We start from the raw sequence: 9,916 nt of genomic DNA, 5'->3' as shown, positions 1-9,916 counted from the left end.
AGACCCTATGCTGACACAAACGTTGCTGACTTTGTGACGGTTTTAGATGAGGGTGGGAATCAATTCAGTCCACACCATAATACTTGTTAATTCATTTGATTGAAAAAATCTCATTCTAGCTGTTTGATGACAAACAGTGTAGCAGCCTAACACCTGTAAACTAAGCAAACATTGGCTTAGCATTTCTCTCTCTCCCTCCCCTTCTTTCTCTCTCCCCCCTTTCTCTCCCCCGTTTTGTGTCTTATTTGGCACTGTCTTGTGTAGACCTCTTAGCAGTGTTTGTTTTAGTGCCCTGTGAACATAGTTTCCCAATGGACAAAGCATGCGGCCCCAGAACATTACCATGTGAATGTAAAGCCTATAGAGCCCCACAGGCCTTGGGCCAACAGGTCTCAGAGCAGAGCCAGCGGCCCCCTGGTTCCCCCCAGCTGAGGACCGACAGGCTGCTTGTTCAACTCTGAGGAGACAACAGGTCTCAGAGCAGAGCCAGCGGCTCCCTGGTCCCCCCAGCTGGGGACCGACAGGCTGCTTGTTCAACTCTGAGGAGACAACAAGTCTCAGGGCTGAGCCAGCGGCTCCCTGGTCCCCCCAGCTGGGGACCGACAGGCTGCTTGTTCAACTCTGAGGTGACAACAAGTCTCAGGGCTGAGCCAGCGGCTCCCTGGTTCCCCCCAGCTGGCGACCGACAGGCTGCTTGTTCAACTCTGAGGAGACAACAAGTCTCAGGGCTGAGCCAGCGGCCGCCTGGTCCCCCCAGCTGGGGACCGACAGGCTGCTTGTTCAACTCTGAGGAGACAACAAGTCTCAGGGCTGAGCCAGCGGCTCCCTGGTCCCCCCAGCTGGGGACCGACAGGCTGCTTGTTCAACTCTGAGGAGACAACAAGTCTCAGAGCAGAGCCAGCGGCTCCCTGGTTCCCCCCAGCTGGCGACCGACAGGCTGCTTGTTCAACTCTGAGGAGACAACAAGTCTCAGGGCTGAGCCAGCGGCTCCCTGGTCCCCCCAGCTGGGGACCGACAGGCTGCTTGTTCAACTCTGAGGAGACAACAAGTCTCAGGGCTGAGCCAGCGGCCGCCTGGTCCCCCCAGCTGGGGACCGACAGGCTGCTTGTTCAACTCTGAGGAGACAACAAGTCTCAGAGCAGAGCCAGCGGCCCCCTGGTTCCCCCCAGCTGGCGACCGACAGGCTGCTTGTTCAACTCTGAGGAGACAACAAGTCTCAGGGCTGAGCCAGCGGCTCCCTGGTCCCCCCAGCTGAGGACCGACAGGCTGCTTGTTCAACTCTGAGGAGACAACAGGTCTCAGAGCAGAGCCAGCGGCTCCCTGGTCCCCCCAGCTGGGGACCGACAGGCTGCTTGTTCAACTCTGAGGAGACAACAAGTCTCAGGGCTGAGCCAGCGGCTCCCTGGTCCCCCCAGCTGGGGACCGACAGGCTGCTTGTTCAACTCTGAGGTGACAACAAGTCTCAGGGCTGAGCCAGCGGCTCCCTGGTTCCCCCCAGCTGGCGACCGACAGGCTGCTTGTTCAACTCTGAGGAGACAACAAGTCTCAGGGCTGAGCCAGCGGCCGCCTGGTCCCCCCAGCTGGGGACCGACAGGCTGCTTGTTCAACTCTGAGGAGACAACAAGTCTCAGGGCTGAGCCAGCGGCTCCCTGGTCCCCCCAGCTGGGGACCGACAGGCTGCTTGTTCAACTCTGAGGAGACAACAAGTCTCAGAGCAGAGCCAGCGGCTCCCTGGTTCCCCCCAGCTGGCGACCGACAGGCTGCTTGTTCAACTCTGAGGAGACAACAAGTCTCAGGGCTGAGCCAGCGGCTCCCTGGTCCCCCCAGCTGGGGACCGACAGGCTGCTTGTTCAACTCTGAGGAGACAACAAGTCTCAGGGCTGAGCCAGCGGCCGCCTGGTCCCCCCAGCTGGGGACCGACAGGCTGCTTGTTCAACTCTGAGGAGACAACAAGTCTCAGAGCAGAGCCAGCGGCCCCCTGGTTCCCCCCAGCTGGCGACCGACAGGCTGCTTGTTCAACTCTGAGGAGACAACAAGTCTCAGGGCTGAGCCAGCGGCTCCCTGGTCCCCCCAGCTGGGGACCGACAGGCTGCTTGTTCAACTCTGAGGAGACAACAAGTCTCAGGGCTGAGCCAGCGGCCGCCTGGTCCCCCCAGCTGGGGACCGACAGGCTGCTTGTTCAACTCTGAGGAGACAACAAGTCTCAGAGCAGAGCCAGCGGCCCCCTGGTTCCCCCCAGCTGGGGACCGACAGGCTGCTTCTTCAACTCTGAGGAGACAACAAGTCTCAGGGCTGAGCCAGGTTGGCCCAAAATGCACTACTTTTTGGTCTCTGGTCAAAAATAGTTTACTATGTAGGGAATAGGGTGCCATTTGCCCCAGTAAAAAGTAATGCACTATATATGAAATAGAGTACAGTTTGCCCTGGTCAAAAGTAGTGCACTATATATGAAATAGAGTACAGTTTGCCCTGGTCAAAAGTAGTGCACTATATATGAAATAGAGTACAGTTTGCCCTGGTCAAAAGTAGTACACTGTATATGAAATAGAGTGCAATTTGCCCCAGTAAAAAGTAGTGCACTATATAGGAAGTAGGGTGCCATTTGAGACGCACCCCCTGTCTCTCACCCAGGCCAACCAACCACTCTCACTACACCACTTGGTAGTACTCATAGACAATGTCCACAAATGGAAGTGTGTGTGTGTGTGTGTGTGTGTGTGTGTGTGTGTGTGTGTGTGTGTGTGTGTGTGTGTTTGTGCATGCTTGCAAACGTCTGTGTCTCTGTCTGTGTAGGTAAGGTATGTGGATCTAGGAATTCCTTAACAGATTGTTTCACTCCCATGAGCACACCCACACTACTCTGCACCTGCCCAGCTTTACCACGAGTGGTTTCCTGCTATTGTATTCTCATCCACAGAGGATGACAACAGCAACTCTATCTTTCCTACTCAGTCCTCAGTTGTATCCTGTCCCTGGGTTTCCAATATGGACCAGATGTTATTATTTGCATGCTGCTACTGTGTCCGGGAACCAGACCCCTTGTGTGCTCCGGGTGTAACTGACAGAGTTGTTATTATCAATCTGACATAGTTGTTATTATCTGTCTGACATAGTTGTTGTTATCTATCTGACAGAGTTGTTGTTATCTAGCTGACATAGTTGTTGTTATCTATCTGACATAGTTGTTGTTATCTATCTGACATAGTTGTTGTTATCTATCTGACATAGTTGTTATTATCTATCGGACATAGTTGTTGTTAGCTGACATAGTTGTTGTTATCTATCTGACATAGTTGTTGTTATCTATCTGACATAGTTGTTGTTATCTATCTGACATAATTGTTGTTATCTAGCTGACATAGTTGTTGTTATCTATCTGACATAGTTGTTGTTATCTAGCTGACATAGTTGTTATCTAGCTGACGTAGTTGTTGTTATCGATCTGACATAGTTGTTGTTATCTATCTGACATAGTTGTTATTATCTATCGGACATAGTTGTTGTTATCTGACATAGTTGTTGTTATCTATCTGACATAGTTGTTGTTATCTAGCTGACAGAGTTGTTGTTATCTATCTGACATAGTTGATGTTATCTATCTGACATAGTTGTTATTATCTATCTGACATAGTTGTTGTTATCTATCTGACAGAGTAGTTATCTATCTGACATAGTTGTTGTTATCTGACATAGTTGTTATTATCTATCTGACATAGTTGTTGTTATCTACCTAACATAGTTGTTGTTATCTATCTGACATAGTTGTTGTTATCTGACATAGTTGTTGTTATCTATCTGACATAGTTGTTGTTATCTACCTAACATAGTTGTTGTTATCTATCTGACATAGTTGTTGTTATCTATCTGACAGAGTTGTTGTTATCTATCTGACATAGTTGTTATTATCTATCTGATATAGTTGTTATCTATCTGACCTAGTTGTTGTTATCTATCTGACATAGTTGTTATTATCTATCTGACCTAGTTGTTGTTATCTATCTGACCTAGTTGTTGTTATCTATCTGACCTAGTTGTTGTTATCTATCTGACCTAGTTGTTGTTATCGATCTGACATAGTTGTTGTTATCGATCTGACAGAGTTGTTATTATCTATCTGACATAGTTGTTGTTATCTATCTGACATAGTTGTTATTATCTATCTGACATAGTTGTTATTATCTATCTGACCTAGTTGTTGTTATCTATCTGACCTAGTTGTTGTTATCTATCTGACATTGTTGTTATTATCTATCTGACAGAGTAGTTATCTATCTGACATAGTTGTTGTTATCTATCTGAGTATCACGTCCTGACCAGCAGAGGGTGTAGTTGTGTAGTATTTTGGTCAGGACGTGGCAGAAGATGTCTGTGTATGTTTGTTCTGGGTTGTATGTTTCTATGTTGGTCTGTGTGGCTCCCGATCAGGGACAGCTGGTTATCGTTGTTCCTGATTGGGAGTCATATACTAGGTGTGTGTTTTTCACTTGGGTTTGTGGGTTGTTGCGCTAGCACTGCTATTATTTTGTATGTATAGCCTGTTAGCCTGTCGTGAGTCGTTCTTGTTTATTGTGTTCCGTGTTTGCGTTATTCTTTATCATTAAAGATGAGTATCCACATCCCGCTTGCATTTTGGTCATCCATTCCCAACGACAGCCGTTACAGAACAACCCACCAAAACAAGACCAAGCAGCGGAAGAAGGAGAAGAGGAACGCTGAGTATATGGACTATGCTGAGAAAATTGATTTTGACATGGACAATCGCGAGAAGTGGACTTGGGAACAGATTCTGGCCGGAGAGGGCCCGTGGAGGAAGGCTGGTGAGGACCGGGGTACACGACTGGCAAGGAAGCCGGAGAGGCACCCCCAAGAATTTATTTTGGGGGGGCACACGGGTAGTTTGGCTAGGCCAAGGAAGAGCCATAAGCCAGCTACCCATGAGTATATGGAGGAGCGTATGGAGTGGAGGGTGCCGTGTTTCGCTGAGGTGCGCACTATCTCGCCCATACGCACGCACAGTCTGGTGCGCCCTATTCCAGTCCCTCGCAGATGCTGTGCTAGAGTGGGCATCCAGCCTGGTAGGAGGATGCCTGCACAGCGCGTCTGGTCGCCGGTACGCCTCCTAGGACCAGGCTACCCTACTCCCGCTCTACGCACGGCAACCATCAGGCCCCTGCACAGCCCAGTTTGCCCTGTACCAGCATCCCGCTCGTACAGGGCTGCTAGTTCCATCCAGCCAGGACGGGTTGTGCAGGCGGTGCGGTCAAGGCCACCTGTGCGCCTCCATGGCCCAGTCTTTCCGGTTCCCGCCTCTCGTGCTAACCCGGAAGTGAGTACCTCCAGTCTAGCACGACCAGTACCAGCAACCCGGACCAAGCTTCCCATTAGTCAGCCTAGTCCTATTCAGCCTGTTCCCACTCCTCGCACTAGTCCTGGGGTGCGTGTATCCAGCCTGGTACCTCCTCTACCAGCCCCACGCATCAGGCGACCAGTGTGCAGTCCAGAGTATCCGGCACCAGTGTGCAGTCCAGAGTATCCGGCACCAGTGTGCAGTCCAGAGTATCCGGCACCAGTGTGCAGTCCAGAGTATCCGGCACCAATGTGCAGTCCAGAGTATCCGACAACAGTGTGCAGTTCAGAGTATTCGGCAACAGTGTCTAGTCCAGAACCAAGGGAGACTGCCTGCGACCCGGAACCGAGGGAGTCTGCCTGTGACCCGGAACCGAGGGAGTCTGCCTGCGACCCGGAATCGAGGGAATCTGCCTATGATCCGGAACCGGGTGAGTCTGCTTACGATCCGGACCTGAATATAATTAACTATGAACTAAATGAGTCTGCCTACAGCATTGACTGGAAGGAGTATGCCTACGACCTGGAACTGAAAGTCTGCCCACGATCCACAACGGAGTAAGTCTGTTTACGATCCAGAACTGAATATAATTAACTATGAACTAAATGAGTCTGCCTACAGCGTTGACTGGAAGGAGTATGCCTACGACCTGGAACTGAAAGAGTCTGCCCACGATCCACAACGGAGTGAGTCTGTCTACGACCCGGAACCCAATGAGTCTGCCTACAGTCTGGAGGGCAGTAGGCCGGAACCAGAGCCACCTCCAGGATAGGTGGGTTGGGGAGGGGGGGTGTAGCACAGTGCCGTCGTTGACGGGAGCCACCCTCCCTTCCCTCCCTTATTGTTTAGGGGGTATTTCTTTTTGTTTTGTTGTGGTATTGGGGATTTTTGTTGTTTCTTTTTAGGTGCATTCGGGGTATGCACCTTGAGGGGGGGGGGTACTGTCACGTCCTGACCAGCAGAGGGTATAGTTGTGTAGTATTTTGGTCAGGACGTGGCAGAAGATGTCTGTGTATGTTTGTTCTGGGTTGTATGTTTCTATGTTGGTCTGTGTGGCTCCCGATCAGGGACAGCTGGTTATCGTTGTTCCTGATTGGGAGTCATATATTAGGTGTGTGTTTTTCACTTGGGTTTGTGGGTTGTTGCGCTAGCACTGCTATTATTTTGTATGTATAGCCTGTTAGCCTGTCGTGAGTCGTTCTTGTTGATTGTTTTCCGTGTTTGCGTTATTCTTTATCATTAAAGATGAGTATCCACATCCCGCTTGCATTTTGGTCATCCATTCCCAACGACAGCCGTTACACTGACATAGTTGGTGTTATCTATCTGACATAGTTGTTGTTATCTATCTGACATAGTTGTTGTTATCTATCTGACATAGTTGTTGTTATCTAGCTGACATAGTTGTTGTTATCTATCTGACAGAGTTGTTGTTATCTATCTGACATAGTTGTTATTATCTATCTGACATAGTTGTTGTTATCTAGCTGACATAGTTGTTATTATCTATCTGACATAGTTGTTGTCATCTATCTGACATAGTTGTTGTTATCTATTTGACATAGTTGTTGTTATCTATCTGACAGAGTTGTTGTTATCTGACAGAGTTGTTGTTATTTGTCTGACATAGTTGTTGTTATCTGTCTGACATAGTTGTTGTTATCTATTTGACATAGTTGTTGTTATCTATTTGACATAGTTGTTGTTATCTATCTGACATAGACAACAACAACTCTGTCAGATAGTTGTTGTCTATCTGACAGAGTTGTTATCTGACAGAGTTGTTATCTGACAGAGTTGTTATCTGACAGAGTTGTTATCTGACATAGTTGTTGTTATCTATCTGACATAGTTGTTGTTATCTATCTGACATAGTTGTTGTTATCTATCTGACATAGTTGTTGTTATCTATCTGACATAGTTGTTGTTATCTATCTGACATAGTTGTTGTTATCTAGCTGACATAGTTGTTGTTATCTATCTGACATAGTTGTTGTTATCTATCTGACATAGTTGTTATTATCTATCTGACATAGTTGTTGTTATCTAGCTGACATAGTTGTTGTTATCTATCTGACATAGTTGTTGTCATCTATCTGACATAGTTGTTGTTATCTATTTGACATAGTTGTTGTTATCTATCTGACAGAGTTGTTGTTATCTGACAGAGTTGTTGTTATTTGTCTGACATAGTTGTTGTTATCTGTCTGACATAGTTGTTGTTATCTATCTGACATAGTTGTTGTTATCTATTTGACATAGTTGTTGTTATCTATCTGACATAGACAACAACAACTCTGTCAGATAGTTGTTGTCTATCTGACAGAGTTGTTATCTGACAGAGTTGTTATCTGACAGAGTTGTTATCTGACAGAGTATGGAAGTTGTTGTTATATCTGACATAGTTGTTGTTATCTATCTGACATAGTTGTTGTTATCTATCTGACATAGTTGTTGTTATCTATCTGACATAGTTGTTGTTATCTATCTGACATAGTTGTTGTTATCTATCTGACATAGTTGTTGTTATCTATCTGACATAGTTGTTGTTATCTATCTGACATAGTTGTTGTTATCTAGCTGACATAGTTGTTGTTATCTATCTGACAGAGTTGTTGTTATCTATCTGACAGAGTTGTTGTTATCTATCTGACATAGTTGTTGTTATCTAGCTGACATAGTTGTTATTATCTATCTGACATAGTTGTTGTCATCTATCTGACATAGTTGTTGTTATCTATTTGACATAGTTGTTGTTATCTATCTGACAGAGTTGTTGTTATCTGACAGAGTTGTTGTTATTTGTCTGACATAGTTGTTGTTATCTGTCTGACATAGTTGTTGTTATCTATCTGACATAGTTGTTGTTATCTATTTGACATAGTTGTTGTTATCTATCTGACATAGACAACAACAACTCTGTCAGATAGTTGTTGTCTATCTGACAGAGTTGTTATCTGACAGAGTTGTTATCTGACATAGTTGTTGTTATCTATCTGACATAGTTGTTGTTATCTATCTGACATAGTTGTTGTTATCTATCTGACATAGTTGTTGTTATCTATTTGACATAGTTGTTATCTATTTGACATAGTTGTTGTTATCTATTTGACATAGTTGTTATTATCTATTTGACATAGTTGATGTTATCTATTTGACATAGTTGATGTTATCTATTTGACATAGTTGTTATTATCTATTTGACATAGTTGTTGTTATCTATTTGACATAGTTGTTGTTATCTATCTGACATAGTTGTTGTTATCTATTTGACATAGTTGATGTTATCTATTTGACATAGTTGTTATTATCTATCTGACAGAGTTGTTGTTATCTATCTGACATAGTTGTTGTTATCTATCTGACATAGTTGTTGTTATCTGACAGAGTTGTTGTTATCTATCTGACAGAGTTGTTGTTATCTATCTGACATAGTTGTTGTTATCTATCTGACAGAGTTGTTGTTATCTATTTGACATAGTTGTTATTATCTATCTGACAGAGTTGTTATCTATCTGACAGAGTTGTTGTTATCTATCTGACATAGTTGTTATCTATCTGACATAGTTGTTGTTATCTATCTGACAGAGTTGTTGTTATCTATCTGACAGAGTTGTTGTTATCTATCTGACATAGTTGTTGTTATCTATCTGACATAGTTGTTGTTATCTATCTGACATAGTTGTTGTTATCTATCTGACATAGTTGTTATCTATCTGACATAGTTGTTGTTATCTGTCTGACATAGTTGTTGTTATCCTCTCAGAGAAGTGATGTCATCACTCCCCTCAGGCTAGCGTGTGTGTAAGCTCTGAGGCTCTCAGGCCTAGGAAGGAGTTGCTCAACCACATTCCTCACATACAACCCTGAGCTGAGTGGTCAGCCCCTCCCCAACCTCCCAACCCCAAGCCACATCATGAGTCGCCGGGCGGAAAACAGCCAGCGCCTCAGACACAACAGAAGACGTGTGTCAGAAAACAGAACAATTAACTGACCCACGTATATTAAGACTTTATAGAGCATTCATATAGTCTTCATAAGAACTACATTGTTGATTCACAAATAGTTTATAAGACATACTTTACTACAATGATTTACAAGACATACTTTACTACCATAAAGACATAACACTTAAAGGGTGACAAAAGGTCCTTATAAACTGAATGAAGGACAGTGGAGAAGATGTGTAGATTAAGCAGACTTTATTGAATGAGATTGAAGCTGTCTGGTCAACAGTGTTTGAGGTAAATGCTGTGGTTAAACTGCATCTCTGGAGTTAAATAATAAATACTTTATTAGGCATTGGTTTGTAATGGATGGTAAGTGTTATTGCAAAAAAAAACAGTTATGGTACAAGTTATTATAACAAAGTAACCTAAAGGAGAAATACAGCTAAAGTGCTTGTGTGTGTTTAGTGTTCACCAACATGCACTTTCCAAGATACTGTCTGTTTTCAGACTGTGTGTGTGTGTATGTGTGTGTGTGTGTATGTATGTGTGTGTGTGTGTGTGTGTATGTGTGTGTGTGTGTGTGTGTGTGTGTGTGTGTGTATGTGTGTGTGTGTGTATG

This window comes from Salmo trutta, unplaced genomic scaffold, assembly GCF_901001165.1.
Source record: "Salmo trutta unplaced genomic scaffold, fSalTru1.1, whole genome shotgun sequence".
NCBI classification, from domain to species: Eukaryota; Metazoa; Chordata; class Actinopteri; order Salmoniformes; family Salmonidae; genus Salmo; species Salmo trutta.
Note: the sequence above shows the minus strand (reverse complement) of the source record.